The 13339-nt window shown below is 38.3% G+C and overlaps 1 protein-coding gene and 1 long non-coding RNA gene across 2 annotated transcripts in view; both read right to left on the reverse strand.

Moving 5' to 3' along the window:
- EGLN3 (egl-9 family hypoxia inducible factor 3) overlaps window positions 1-13339 on the reverse strand; it is a 107475-nt gene that overhangs the window by 57554 nt on the left and 36582 nt on the right. The window lies entirely within an intron of this gene.
- The window catches only part of LOC116216679, a 26183-nt gene continuing 12851 nt past the window's right edge, over window positions 8-13339 (reverse strand). Inside the window, exon 3 of the long non-coding RNA XR_004159940.1 lies at window positions 8-510. This is a non-coding gene — a long non-coding RNA (uncharacterized LOC116216679). The remainder of the gene's footprint in view (window positions 511-13339) is intronic.

Genomic DNA, 13339 nt, shown 5'->3' on the forward strand with positions numbered 1-13339 from the left:
GCAATGATTTAAAAATAATCCACATCAGTTATGTGGATTTTTTTTTTTAATTAGTTTAGTTAGTTTATGGATGGAGTCCAAAACTTGTCTCACTGCCTCTAAAGTTTGATTCTCATCACATAGCACAGTAAAAATAAATCACGATTTGCATTTCTCAACAGTCTTCAAATAACTACATGGAGTAAAGCCAAATCCAGCCTCTTCATTGAAACAACTTTCATTTTCACATATCAAGATTGCTTCCCGTTCATGTGAAAAATAATTTCTGTCTTCTGATTTCCACCTGGCCCACCATATTACTTATTGCCAGCCACATTTTCTCTCCAGTAGTTCATGTACTAAGTGCTTTGAGTCAGCACGTTCAACCGCAACAGAAAACTTTGATAGGATTTCCTTCAACCTCCACATGGTTTAGGCACGTATTCATCTCATGACTCAGGGTGCTTATCTGTCAAACGAAACTCCCTCTGGGATGTGAAGCACCATCATCTCATCACTTCTCCTTTTCCTCTGAAAAAACAAACAAACATTCAGCACACTTCTGAGCGTAGGTCCTTCCCATCCCCTACCCATCCCTGGCCAGAGGCAAGCTCCAGAAAACATGAAGAACATAGGCAGGATTGTTCTCAGCTTCTACCCTGTGCTTATTATATTGGCAAAGTTTGAAACCATTTGCTTCTGAAATTGTTCTTTTAAACACTGTATTTCCAGAATATCAGCAAAATTGCAACGTCACTCTTCATGATAAGTTACTACCTCCCATTTTAGCATGCTTTTTTTCAGAAAACTCATCACCATATTCTCCTATTTATCTGATAGAGCATTAGACAATCAGTCCTTAAAAATAAAATGTGTTTTCAAAATGGAAAGTTCATTTTTCTAGCTTTATTTTTTGACTGTACTCTCAGGTGTTTGTGTGTTGGGTTTTTTTGGTATGTTGTTGTTGTTGTTTTACAACATAGGGGAGCCCCTCCAGATCAGTGTGAGGGAGATAAAAAGAAATTGGTCCTAGAGACATTTTAAAAGAGCTGCCTATGGTTGAGCTACAGAATTCAACACAGAAAAGAAACAAAGAATAGATTAATTTGTGCCTGAAGAATTTGTGTTTCTTTTCTGTAAAACAAACCAGATGAGGGATACCCACACTTACTCATAAGGTAAGTAAATATAAGACAGAGAGGTCACCTGCATACAAATGTTAAATTGTGCGCCTATTCTGAGATAGTAAATGCAACATTCCAATGTAGTTATTCCCATGCAGGCAGCAGAACAGAACAAGAGTAGAAAGGGGTGTGTGAATTCACAGTGGATTGCATTGGCTTAGACATTTTCACAAAAACCTCAGTGCTTTACCTGACATTGCTTCTCTGGTACCAAGATGTGCAGACCATAACTTCCATAAGAGATTCATAAGGTGTAGGAATCCTAAACAAGCACTGTTCTGTGTTTGTTCTATCTTTGACAACCTCTTCTCATCTGTATACTTCCCTTTTTAAAAAGCTACCCACCAAATGTCATTTCAGAAGAATACCAGGTACAGGGGCGATGGCTGTATTTGTTAAATCACAGAGTAAATATTCCCTTGTAAACAGTTAGCTTTATTAGTCAACAGAGTAGCTTGGTTATCTTTACTAAGATTGCTGGTCAAAGGAAAGAAAGAAGTGAAAGAAGCTGTCAGGAAGAAGGCATAAGCAGATAATGGGGACAAAGAGGGACAGGAATAGAGATGAAGAGATGTACTGTAGATATGGAAGCAGAGAAGTCTGAACTACATAGGAAGCTCAGGATAAACCTTGTGAGAGCAGTAAGAAAGGAAGTTTCTATACGTGCATAGAATTGCACCTGTTAATCTACACAATGCAAACCCACAGGAAGTGACTCAGTAGTCAGAGCCTGACACACAAAAGAAAGCATCCTATATTCCAGGAAAAGGTATTTGGCTTATGTGTGGACATAATGTTTTTGTTCGAGTCTCAAACCATAACTCCATTTAGCTGTGTTTTTCATAAGTAGCAGTTGCCCAATACTAACTCACTTTTTTTAAACTCAATCTATCAGAGTAGGAAGAACAAGCTCTGAGGAGTACTGCAGTACTTTGTCTTCACTTCCATGAAGAACCGGAGTCAGAGTGCTCTTAGCACAAAATCCAGTCCAGTTTCTCCATATGTCTTTATTCACTATATGGCATTAATTAAAAATAAAGAAAAAAATCGCCTATTCAGTGTTCTAGGCCAGGCATATGAATGAAGACTATACTTCTCCCAGTGGGAGTAGGTAGTGTCACATAACCTTTTTCTCTTCATTGACAGAATAGCATCATAATATAGCGCTGTCATATTTGTAAAAATGAAATTTTCAAATATAAAAATCCCAAGGACAAAAAGAAGCATTTGCGCACCATGCCTACTGAAACCCACTAAACTCACACTGCAGACCATTTCAGGATTTCAGTGCCGAATTCTCTTTGTTTCCTTGAAAAGTTGAAATAGCTCCTCATTATCAAGGTTACTTCAACGTCAGACTGGCTACCATATTCACTTGCAGACAGGATGCACGATAACTAGAATTTTCCTCCAACCAGCCACTGCCCTCTTACCTCAGAGCCCCTGAATGCATGGAAGTCTTTGTCTGGGAACTGGGTGGACCCAAGGCATGTAAGCAACAGCAGCTAGCAGAAGGCCACCTTTATACTACCCTGCTCCTAGTGCCACTAGGCAGAGCTCTAGCTTGTAGTCATGACGGTTCTGTAGTAAAAGGCTTTTTCACTGATTCAGCAGAAACTTAAGGTCAAAACATACCAATCATACCATATTCAGTTGAATTTTCTCTCTAAAAAGAGAGCATGCAGGCTCTGTGAAGCTTTGTATACTGTAGACAATTGGAGATTCCTGTAAACTTTGAATGAGTTGTGTATTGAGTTGGTGTTAGTACTAAGGACAACTACTAATCACTGCTCTTGTAAGACGTGCAGAATGTCAGGAGAATATAAAGAAGTGTTGTGCTCAGGAAGTGTATGATGTGACTAATAGAGGATGACAAGGGGTGTGGTTATCATAAGATATTCACCTCCTTCTGTGCCTTTGTGAGATGTGGAAAAATAAGTGTCCTCCTCATCTCTTAGTCTCCCAGGAACACAATAATCCACTCAGAACTAAACTTCCAGAAGTTATCATACTGCTCTCATTAAAAGGCTCTTGGGGCAGTTTCTCAGAAGTGAATTTTCTGAATAACGGTTTCAGCAAAGCAATTCTGGACACAGAACTCAGCTGACTTCATAGTAAATATTTTTTGAGAAAGATAAGTAAATTCTTGAAAATAACTATTTCAAGTAACCCTAGATGTGTTTGGTATTGGAATCCAAGTTCCACAAGTAGGATGGGTCATCCTACCTCTGACTCTCTCAGGGGACAGTTCAAGTCCCAGACTCTCACCCTTGGTGTGAAGTCTCAAGGCAGGTAGGAATAAATGTGCAGCTGAGAAGCCAGTGGACATCTGCATCTAAAAGTATTTTTTCTGGGTGCAAGAGGAAAATGTCATACTTCTCCAAAGAAATGAAAGGAAGTGTAAAGTGGGGAGAAGAACACTACAAGAATTTGAATGAGGTCATGAAAGTATTGGTCAAAAAAGAAGTTTAATCAAAAGATGAAGGGCTAGTAGAGAGAGCGAGAAAGGAAATAAATGGAAATGAACAAATTGGGTCTGATAATAAAGAAGGGGGTGGGAGTAGAAAGAAACAAGGAAACAGAAAAAAAGAATGAGAGAGAAACAGAATAAATAGTTGGAAGAAAAACAGAAAAAGAAGTAGATGAAGAGTTTTCCCTGTGACTTTTTTCTCTCTTGTACATCTCCCAGAATATCTCACATTTAAATTAATGGACTTAATTAATTGGACTATTTCCCAATGGGAAACAGCTATTAAAAAAAATAAATGTGTAGGGTACAGTACCCAACAGTCACCATCAGTTCCAGTCCCCACACCCCATTAACGACCCTTTATTTCCACTATATATTCACCATGTAGACTACAGTCTGAATAGATCTACACCTGTATGCATTTCAGAGCATAAAGTACAGCTCATCTCTTCAGGACAATAAAGCCAACAAATTCACCTATTCCCATCACTCCCTGTGGATATCACACTAGGATTCTGCAGAATAAATCAGTTTGTATTCTTACTGCAAAATCAATAGTGTGTGAGAAAGCTAGTAAGCAGTTGGTGGCAATAGTCAACTTCTTCTCCATCTCTTTTTCCTTCTATCTTGTGAGGAAGTCATTCTCTTCACCACCATCACCACCCATATTTTCACATCCATGTTAAAAACAACAACAAAACAGAAGCATCTGTATAACATACCCTGCTACTGCCAAAAATCTCATACACAGTTGCTGAAGGCTGACTGAATGTGGCAGTGATCAGTGAGATTGTAACATTGTCCTCAATATCAATAACTAACTTCAAAATTCATAATTGTTGTCAAGTTGTGCTCAGGTGACTGCATTAAGATAGACGAAGGGTTACTTTTGGGTCAGAACATTGTGCTAAAACCACCGCCAGTAGCACCCCAGCACTTTCTTTCATAAAGTGCTTATTAGCAAAGCAGTACAGAAAAAGATCAAGTAACCACAGACTGAGGATAACTTCCACATTGTTTCTCCAATACCAACTGATCTACATCCACTGGAGCAGAAACCAGGCAGGAGCAATATTGGAACCATATCCACCACAAGAGATTAATCACTGGGTACAATGAGATTTCTGAATGTTCCTCAGACTGAGATCAGCCCAAAGATAAGGGCACAGAGTCAGCCTCTAGGAAATTCAGTGACAAAGAAGCCATGAACAAACATATGTTAAATGCTTGGGAGACATGCACATTCACACTGAAAGCATGAGGAATTTAATTTGCAAGAGCAAAATACAACAAATGCACTTGTTTAAAAACTAAATAAGAAATCTTCTTTCCCTACTTTTTTAATATAATGACTACCACAGGGCATTTTTATCAGACTCAGGATCTGTGTTTAGTACACCTATAAATAAATAATGAAAACATCAGTTAAGGAAAATCAACTCAATGCCAGGAGTAGGCTGAAATAGAAATGCTCTAGTGATAGAAAACCTACTTACAGAACTGCCCTTGGGATACTGGTTGATCACATATTCAGATATCTAAACACAATATGACACTATCATATTATCTGCAAACTCTTGCTGGCACAATGGACTCATTACACATGTCCTAACTACCTGATCAGATTGTAGTCCTTCAATAAAATATGGTATGGCACAGATATTCACCTGTGTAGAGATGCACAGCTTTCAGAATTACTCCATGCAACAATTATTTATTTATTTATTTATTTATTTTACAGGATTGGACTTAGCTGACCATTTGAAAACTGTGATGTGTACTTTAGCTTGAAAGTCAGGTGATTTTCTTTTTTGAACTCTTCTTTAACCAAACAGTTGACTCATCTTGAAAATGGAATGCATGGCAGTGGAGGGATATAACATTCAGATAACACACAAGCTTCCTATTATATTTCTATATGTGCACTACAAGCAGCACAACAGATTGAGTTTGGCTCACCGTGGTGCTGATTCTTCTGGATAGAATTTCTTTTGTCCAATATTGTGCAGCCTTGGACTCTGTTTTTTGCTGTAGATAAGAATTCATTAAACCTTCCACATAAATTGATTATTTAGCATCTAGTAGTGTTGAGGTCACGTTGCAATCTTTTCTTCTGCAGGGTTATTGACAGACTAACTTGGCTTTTTTAATCTTAAAGTTCTGCACTCCCCCTTTGAAACTGGCTAGCTGATCTAAGTACACTCATAATAGAAAACCAGGACAATTCTGGCAAACTAAGATGTAAATTCGTGAAGAACATCTCTCTGTAGTTTCTAAGACACTGTTAGAGATAGCTGTTTTCTTACATGTATTACAGAGTTAGGGTCCTGGTAATCTATATTATATATATTCTCATATAAATAATCCAATCTTCTCAAGAAGTGATTTGTAAAGAGGATCTAATTTTTGACAGTAACAGGATAGCTTCTACTATCTTGAGAAATGAGATCATGCATTTTTAAAAAGCATTGCCAAAACCTGCTCTCAGGCACACTAGGCCTGAAATGAAAGTTATGTGCCTTGTCCACATCTTGTAATTGATAGAGAAGTGAACTAGAATTGTGAGAGAGCAAGGAAAGCATGGAGAGCAAGAAAAAAGTTACAAAGAGAGATGCAATAAATAAATAAATAAACCCTGCAGTTTCAAATAGTAAACACAGAGGGTGGCAACTCAGCTCCACTGAAGCTGACACAGTTTTCTGACCCTATGTATCTCTAGTTCCTGGAAAATCCCACCAACAAACCGCAAGAACACATTCTCTCTGATAAGATTCTGTAATGTAGCAAATATTTATCTTTCTGACCAACAGTTTCTGCTGCTTGTTTTATGATGTTATAAAATAGTTGGTTCTGCACCTGAAGTGGGGCAAGGCGAGTACTCTCACTGCCTGAGCACTGGCGTGTTCCCACTGCATTGCATACCCCCAGTTCTCCTTTGTTTGAGTTGAGACCCCACTGAAGCTGCCACCAAAGCTCATGGAGACAGCAGTGCTGAGGGTAAAGGTTGAAGCTAGGTTTCACAATGTCACCACTAGTTTGCTCATCAAAAATTAAGGCAGAAAAAAAGGCTGTTTCTTAAGGTATCTTTTGTAATAGATTCAATTGTTACAATATTCATTGGGACTGTAGTCTGAACTTCAGTATCATGGTGGGAAACTGTAGAAGGAAGCCACTATAAGGACAGTTGGAAAAAGTAGTCTCATCTGGATTATTTTTTTTTCCCATCAGAAACAGCTTGTCACTAAAAGAATGATGAAAACATTTTAAAATGTCATCTTAAGAAATAGGCTGAGTGTGTAACTATTCTACCCTACTTGTATAGTGGCAAAGCTCAACCAACTGAAAGGCACAGCAGTTGTCTAGTACTGGGGCGAGGAGGTGCTCACACAGTTTGGGATGTCTCTTCAACAGAGTCATTGAAACTGTTCAGTAACACACAGAAAAGGCTACATAACTATTAATTCATCTTAGAGATATTCTTCGTGCATTCCATTTCCTTGTCTAGGTAAATGTGCAAGAAGAAAAAGCCTGAGGTAATGTCATGTTTAACAGGCTGAATTCCTGCCATGAAGTCACAGCCATGATTCTTATTTAAGGCATGTAGTTTCATACGTACCTTAAAGTTTTGGCATAGTATATTTCTTTACCGTACTACATTTCTTCAGGCTGAAATTCATAGTGAAAAACAACTTCAATCAATAGTTATATCCCTCAGAATGTTCCACAAAGCTTTGATTGATTAACCCACCTTTTCTTTATTCATTCAGCATTGGATGAAGTGAAGAACATCCCATACAGTAAGTGAGATTTGTCCCCCTCTATTCCCGTCATTCTTAGTAGCTCCCATTTCTGGACCAGAATGAACAAGCTGTTTGGTTTATTTCTCAATTTAAGCTCTGAAAGCTTGAAAAAAATCTATTCCCTCCATAGAAAATATACCAAGAATTAATCAGATTTTCAAATATTCCATCACTTTGGGTGTTTTAGATTCAGCCATATGAAGAATAAAATCATTCCAACTTGGGATGAAGCCACCTAGAAGGTATTACTCAATAACAATCTCTGTTGCTTCCTCAAGGACTCTTCTCTGGGTCATTGTTTGGCCTTTCTGGATGGGTTCCTTTGACAAAACCTTTGATGTAATAATAGACAGGATAGAGAATATCATACCATCAACATGAAGAGCATATAATTCTTATGAAATAACAAAACTCCGTCCTTTTCACTTTTCAAAATGATCACTTCTCACTTTCATCCTAACAATTCTAAATTAGACAAAGTTAGAGTCCAAAATATAAAAAAATAAAAGAGAAATAGTTTGCTTGCCCACTATATTTTCCTAGTACATTTATAATTCCAAATTAATTCAAAATTATTTCTCTGCAAGAGAGACATGGGTGTGTGTAAACCTTAAGTAACACAGTAAAGAAGGGAATGATGTACATTTGGGACTCAGAAACCACCTAATTATTTGGGTACTTCTACAGTTCTTTCACTTCGTTTCCAGTTATTAGAGAACATTTGAGGTCAGTCATGTCTTGCAGTTCAATAAGCATCATTCCAGTCATCTATTTTGCCTAGGTTAATTTTTGGCTTCAGAATGCAGAATGCTAAGTTGTTTGTCACAATAACTGTGATAACATTACTTTGGCAGTACCTTTATCAGTTTCTCTTCCAGTGCACACAACAGCCTGCATATACCTTGCTGAAGGGAAAGCACATGGGTTCCGTTTCGAAATTCAACACTGGAGCTTTATTTTAGAAAAAGTAATTAAAGGTTCAGTGTGGATAATGAGCATAAGTAGGTTTGAGTCTATTTGCTTATCTGATTATTCACGAATTTCTCTTTCAAATATTCTCCTGCATGCACCGTAATCAAACCAGTTCACAAATAAATCAATGTTGTCCTTGATTGTTTTTGTCCTTCTTCTGCCAGATATGTATCCTTCACTGGGACCTGATAGTGATATGACTTCTGAATTCAGTGGGGCACAGATTTCAATCTTGATATTCCCTAGTCCTTAGGAAAGATCTGAGAGCATCTTCAGGGACCTAGGTACTCACAGAGAAATTCAAAACACTTAAAGACACTGTGGCAGCACACAGCACTGCCAAAGCAGCAGAGAGCCTTCCATATTGATTAGTTCCATCTTTAATGTATATGATAGTCTTGCAGTGTTTGCAAATAACCTTTTTTGTATGAAAACAGCAACGGCTTAGTCAAAGCCAGATCAAAGAGGCACTCATGATTCACATCCACTAAATAAACACTGATGCCTGATGGCAGTAATACAGCTATTTATATTCATTGCTTGATTTAACCAGTGGCATTCCTTTAATATGATAATAAGCACAGACTGTTTGCTATGAAAAAAAAGACTTGAGTGCTAAACTTGCTCTTAACACCAAATGAAAATGATATTGGTGGGCAAGTTGAGATGTGCTAATTAACTTCCACTATAGACAAAATCAGAAGTTTAATTTAGATTATGCTTTGGAATTTCATATGAACAAATAAACCGACAACTTCAGTGGGAGATGAGCACTTGAATGCATTGGAAAATCTGGTCGCCAGGTCCCATCGGCAACCTCTGTATTTCACTGAAATCACAGTCTTGCAAATCTATTGTTTCATTTTTCTGTAGTACCTAGTGTTGTACATGAAGGCAGAGCAGTCTCTTAAAAAGTATTACCATCAATGACTGCAGCCCTAGCACCTCAAAAACTGCACTGAATTGGTCTGCAACCAGCAACTAGTCCACAGGAACAACATGGATGAGGAAGGCAGCTGAAAGCTGCCCATCTCTGCTGAAAGGGAACCTATGGCTGGTGTTATGCCACAGATGCTCTTAGGTGACTTGCATTCTGCAAAGAGACTACCACATCCTGCTGGTCCACAGCCATTTCTGGCCATTGTCATTTTGCAGGGAAAACATCTGCCCATGTTCGTCATAAGCACACCTTAGCCAAAAGTAATACATCAGCATGAAAACACTTCACAACACACAAAATAACATGAAAGAACATGCCAGAAAACTGTAATCTCATTCTGCCCCTATTCATAATTTGCTATTTGGCATAACTGTCTGGTCCTTGCTGGAAACAGGATACTTTTCTAGAAGGACCCTCAACATGGCTACCTATGGCTTTTCCTCCACTTCTTCTTTTACAGCATGGGTGCCCAGCCAAAAGGCTTTGATAGGCTGCACTGAATGATGAGGAACTGTCACCGGGGGGGTGACCTTAAAGATCATATAGTTCCAAGCCCCCTGCCATGGACAGGGCTGTCACGCACTAGTTCAGGCTTGCCCAGGGCCTCATTCAGCCTGGTCTTGAATGTCTTCAGGGATGAAGCATCCACAGTTTCTCTGGGTAACTCATTCCAGTGAATTAAAATCAACTGAAGTATCACAGGAATCACAGGACCTTTTGAATTTGACCTTGAGAATGTCAAACACAGTAGGTTCTAGTAGGCAGCCAACAATGAGAAAGGCCCCAGAAAGTAAAGTCTGATGGATGTTGCACCCATGATGGAATGCAGATATTATGAGAAAGTCCAGAAATGTGTGGATCTCTTTCTTATTCATTGGGAACGTATCCAATGTAAACAGAGTGGACAGACTCTCTACACTCACTAGTATCATGACATAACTAAATGGAGTAAGAGTGGGGAAAAAAAAAGAAAAAAAAACAAACCACGGCTCCATGTAGACAAGACATCAGAATTTTCCCAAATAGCAAGAGTTACCCTCATTTTCTTTCACTATTCTGCTTTAATAACAACTTTCTCTCCTTGAATGCCTTAAGAATTGTAAATAATATTTCTATTAGGTTATAGAGGAATGTCATAGATTTGTCTTCATTTCTCAATTTTGGTGTTTTGAAACAGTGACATGTCACAGCAGAGATGTTAGATTTGGAAATCAGGAACTTTTTCCTCCACCTTCACATACATTTACCTTTCTCCATAATTTACTATTATTTGATCTATTCGTAAAACTTATCTGATCTGGATAAAGAGTGTTCTTCGATGGCCCTGCATGCCATAAAATAGTAGCAGAACTCTATTTCCTGCACTGCTGATAAGGCTGCTTCAGTTTTAGAGTTGTGCTTTGACTTATTTGCTGATTTTCTTGATAAACAGAAGGGCTAAAAGCCTTGAAAGGAAGATGAACACACATTATGTCAGAATAACACTGAGAAATAACTGGTCTGCTAGCACTTCAAAGATAGCCTGTACCTCCTTATTAAATACCATCAAGTTCGTTATTTCTCTGATAATTAATGAAGAAAGTAGATGTTACTGTAACCAGCAATTTTGAATGAGATTTCAAATCCTTATGTGTGTCCAATATACTGATAAAAAACCACTAATTGCATCTTGAAGGAAACACCAGTCTCTTTAAGAATTTTTTGCTTTGATAATTGGGAGTGCTTGAAATAACATTCTCCTTATAACTTCCATATCCCCAACAGCATCTAATGATTCAGACCTGTTTCCTCAGAAATAGATTTGACACTGTCTGACAACCTCCAAATAAACCATTATGAAAGAGCATTTGCAGCCCACTAACTCTTGCCCTGACTCATAACCATATGATCTCTTTCAAAGACAGCTGGAAGATACATCTGTTTCTATGGCATACCACCCAGATGAGAACAAGGAAATCCCCCATTTCTCAGTCAGTTGCAGTCCTTATTCATTAGGAAGCAGTTATTACTGTCAGGTAACTACATTCATTTTCTTCTATCTCTTTCGTGAGGTTGAGGATAAAACACAGATACTTTACAGATTTAACACGGAGCTGGACCGCAAATTAAATTTAGGGTATTTAACATTTAAGGAGTTTGGAAGGCAGCCTTATAAATGAAATTTATCTAGTTATTCCTCCAGTCTTTTAAGATTGGATGCTAGTGTTTCTTTAGAAATGCCTGCAGACTGTTCTCATGGCCTTTATGAAGTTGTTCAAATTGAAAAATGTGTGTAGGTTGTGAATGCCCTTCAGTGTAACCTTGAAAATACATTATATTCTCCTAGAGTCTAGCTGTCTGGTATCATTTGTAGAATGTGTGCGCTATTCTTCAGTTTTTATCAAGTGCTACTTTAAGAAGGATAATTATTTTCCTGAGAATAGTTTACCTAATTTTTACCAGCAAGCCTCTGTAAAAGCGATCCTAAATTGGTTAATGAAGGCTTAAGCTGGCCCTCTCATATGAGAAGACTCAGACAGAGCATTTGCTGAATTGAATGGAACACAGCACTTCTTAGAAATAGTTAAAAATGCAAAGCTCTGCACGAACACAGGAGTCTGCAGTGGGTTCTCTACATCTATGGAAGAGTGCTGCATAACAACTGTTGCCATTGCAGGTTATTTTCCATTCTCACAAAAGAAACCTTGAGATCAATTGCCTTAAACTCCCATGACAAAGATAAAAGCAGAAAGCCTGATTTTTCTACCAACACTCAGCCTCACCAGCCCCAAGAAAGAGACGGGACTAAGTAAAACTCACACTGACCAGAATATTTAGAGCTAAGCAAAAGTGAACATTAAAAACCTAGATGAGGAGATTCAACATGCGGAAGTGAACAACAACAAAAAATTATCACTCACAGGCTGCAGCTGTTTGGAGTGCTGGGAAAAAAACAACACTGTCCGCCCACAGGAAGGCAGTCCAAGACTAGTCCTAAGGATAATACTCAGTTTCTATTGCTTAACTTCTTGAGAAGTCTTTGCAAAGGCACAAATAATGTTATTCACAGTCTACAACTTAGGAGACTTTGGAATAAGGGAAGTGAGGCACTGGCCTTAGGCAAATTGACGACAGATCTATGAAGAGAATCTTCTTTACCCCGCTATAACAACTAATCAGCAATCTCCAGGCTTAAAGAAAAGGGTATTTTGTCAGCTACACCCTATCACTTTCTCACAAAGCCAGAGAACACAGATCATGGGTGAGAGCCTTATCTCCATTCTGGCGTTCTTCCATCTGCTAAAAATGTCCTACAAGCCCTAGTTCCTGCCAAGGGAGGCCTCTGTGCTTCAGTCAAAACTGGAGAAAGTCCCAAGGCTCCTGAAGACTCTCCCCGCCTCTCCAGTTTGGGTTCCCAGCAGAAACCCACTCCTCCCCTCTCCAACAGGACTGTCTGGAAAAAAGTCCAGCTGGAACAAGAGCTAAATCATGCTCCAGAAAATGCAGACTGTATTTCTGAATGTGCTACTTAAGAGTGACCTCCTCTGTCTGAACCAAGTCTCTTTATGGAAAAGTGCTATTAGAGTATGAAGCCCAAAACAATATAAAAATAATAATAAATAAAAATATAAGGAGAATTTTAAGGAAATGAACACTTAATGAATTCCCCACACATGCAACGTCTCAGTGCCTTAAAATTTTATCTGTGCAGAACAAATTCAACAGCAAACAAACAAACAAGTTTTCCAATGGCTCATGATCAGCAGTAAGTTTCTGTCCAGGAAAATGCAATTTTGTAGCACTGTGTGAAGATATTTAAAAAATAAAAATAATTTTTAAAAAGCATCTATAGCTGTAGATGCTTGCAGGGACACCTGCCTTGGACTGAGAACTCAATTTTTTAACTTGGCTCCAGCTCTTTCTTTGCTGTATTTTACCTCCCTATATTTTACCTCCCTCTGAGATCAAATACTGAAAAGGAATTGTAAGAATTCTTGCAGATGTCACAGGCAAA

This window comes from Meleagris gallopavo, chromosome 5, assembly GCF_000146605.3.
Source record: "Meleagris gallopavo isolate NT-WF06-2002-E0010 breed Aviagen turkey brand Nicholas breeding stock chromosome 5, Turkey_5.1, whole genome shotgun sequence".
NCBI classification, from domain to species: Eukaryota; Metazoa; Chordata; class Aves; order Galliformes; family Phasianidae; genus Meleagris; species Meleagris gallopavo.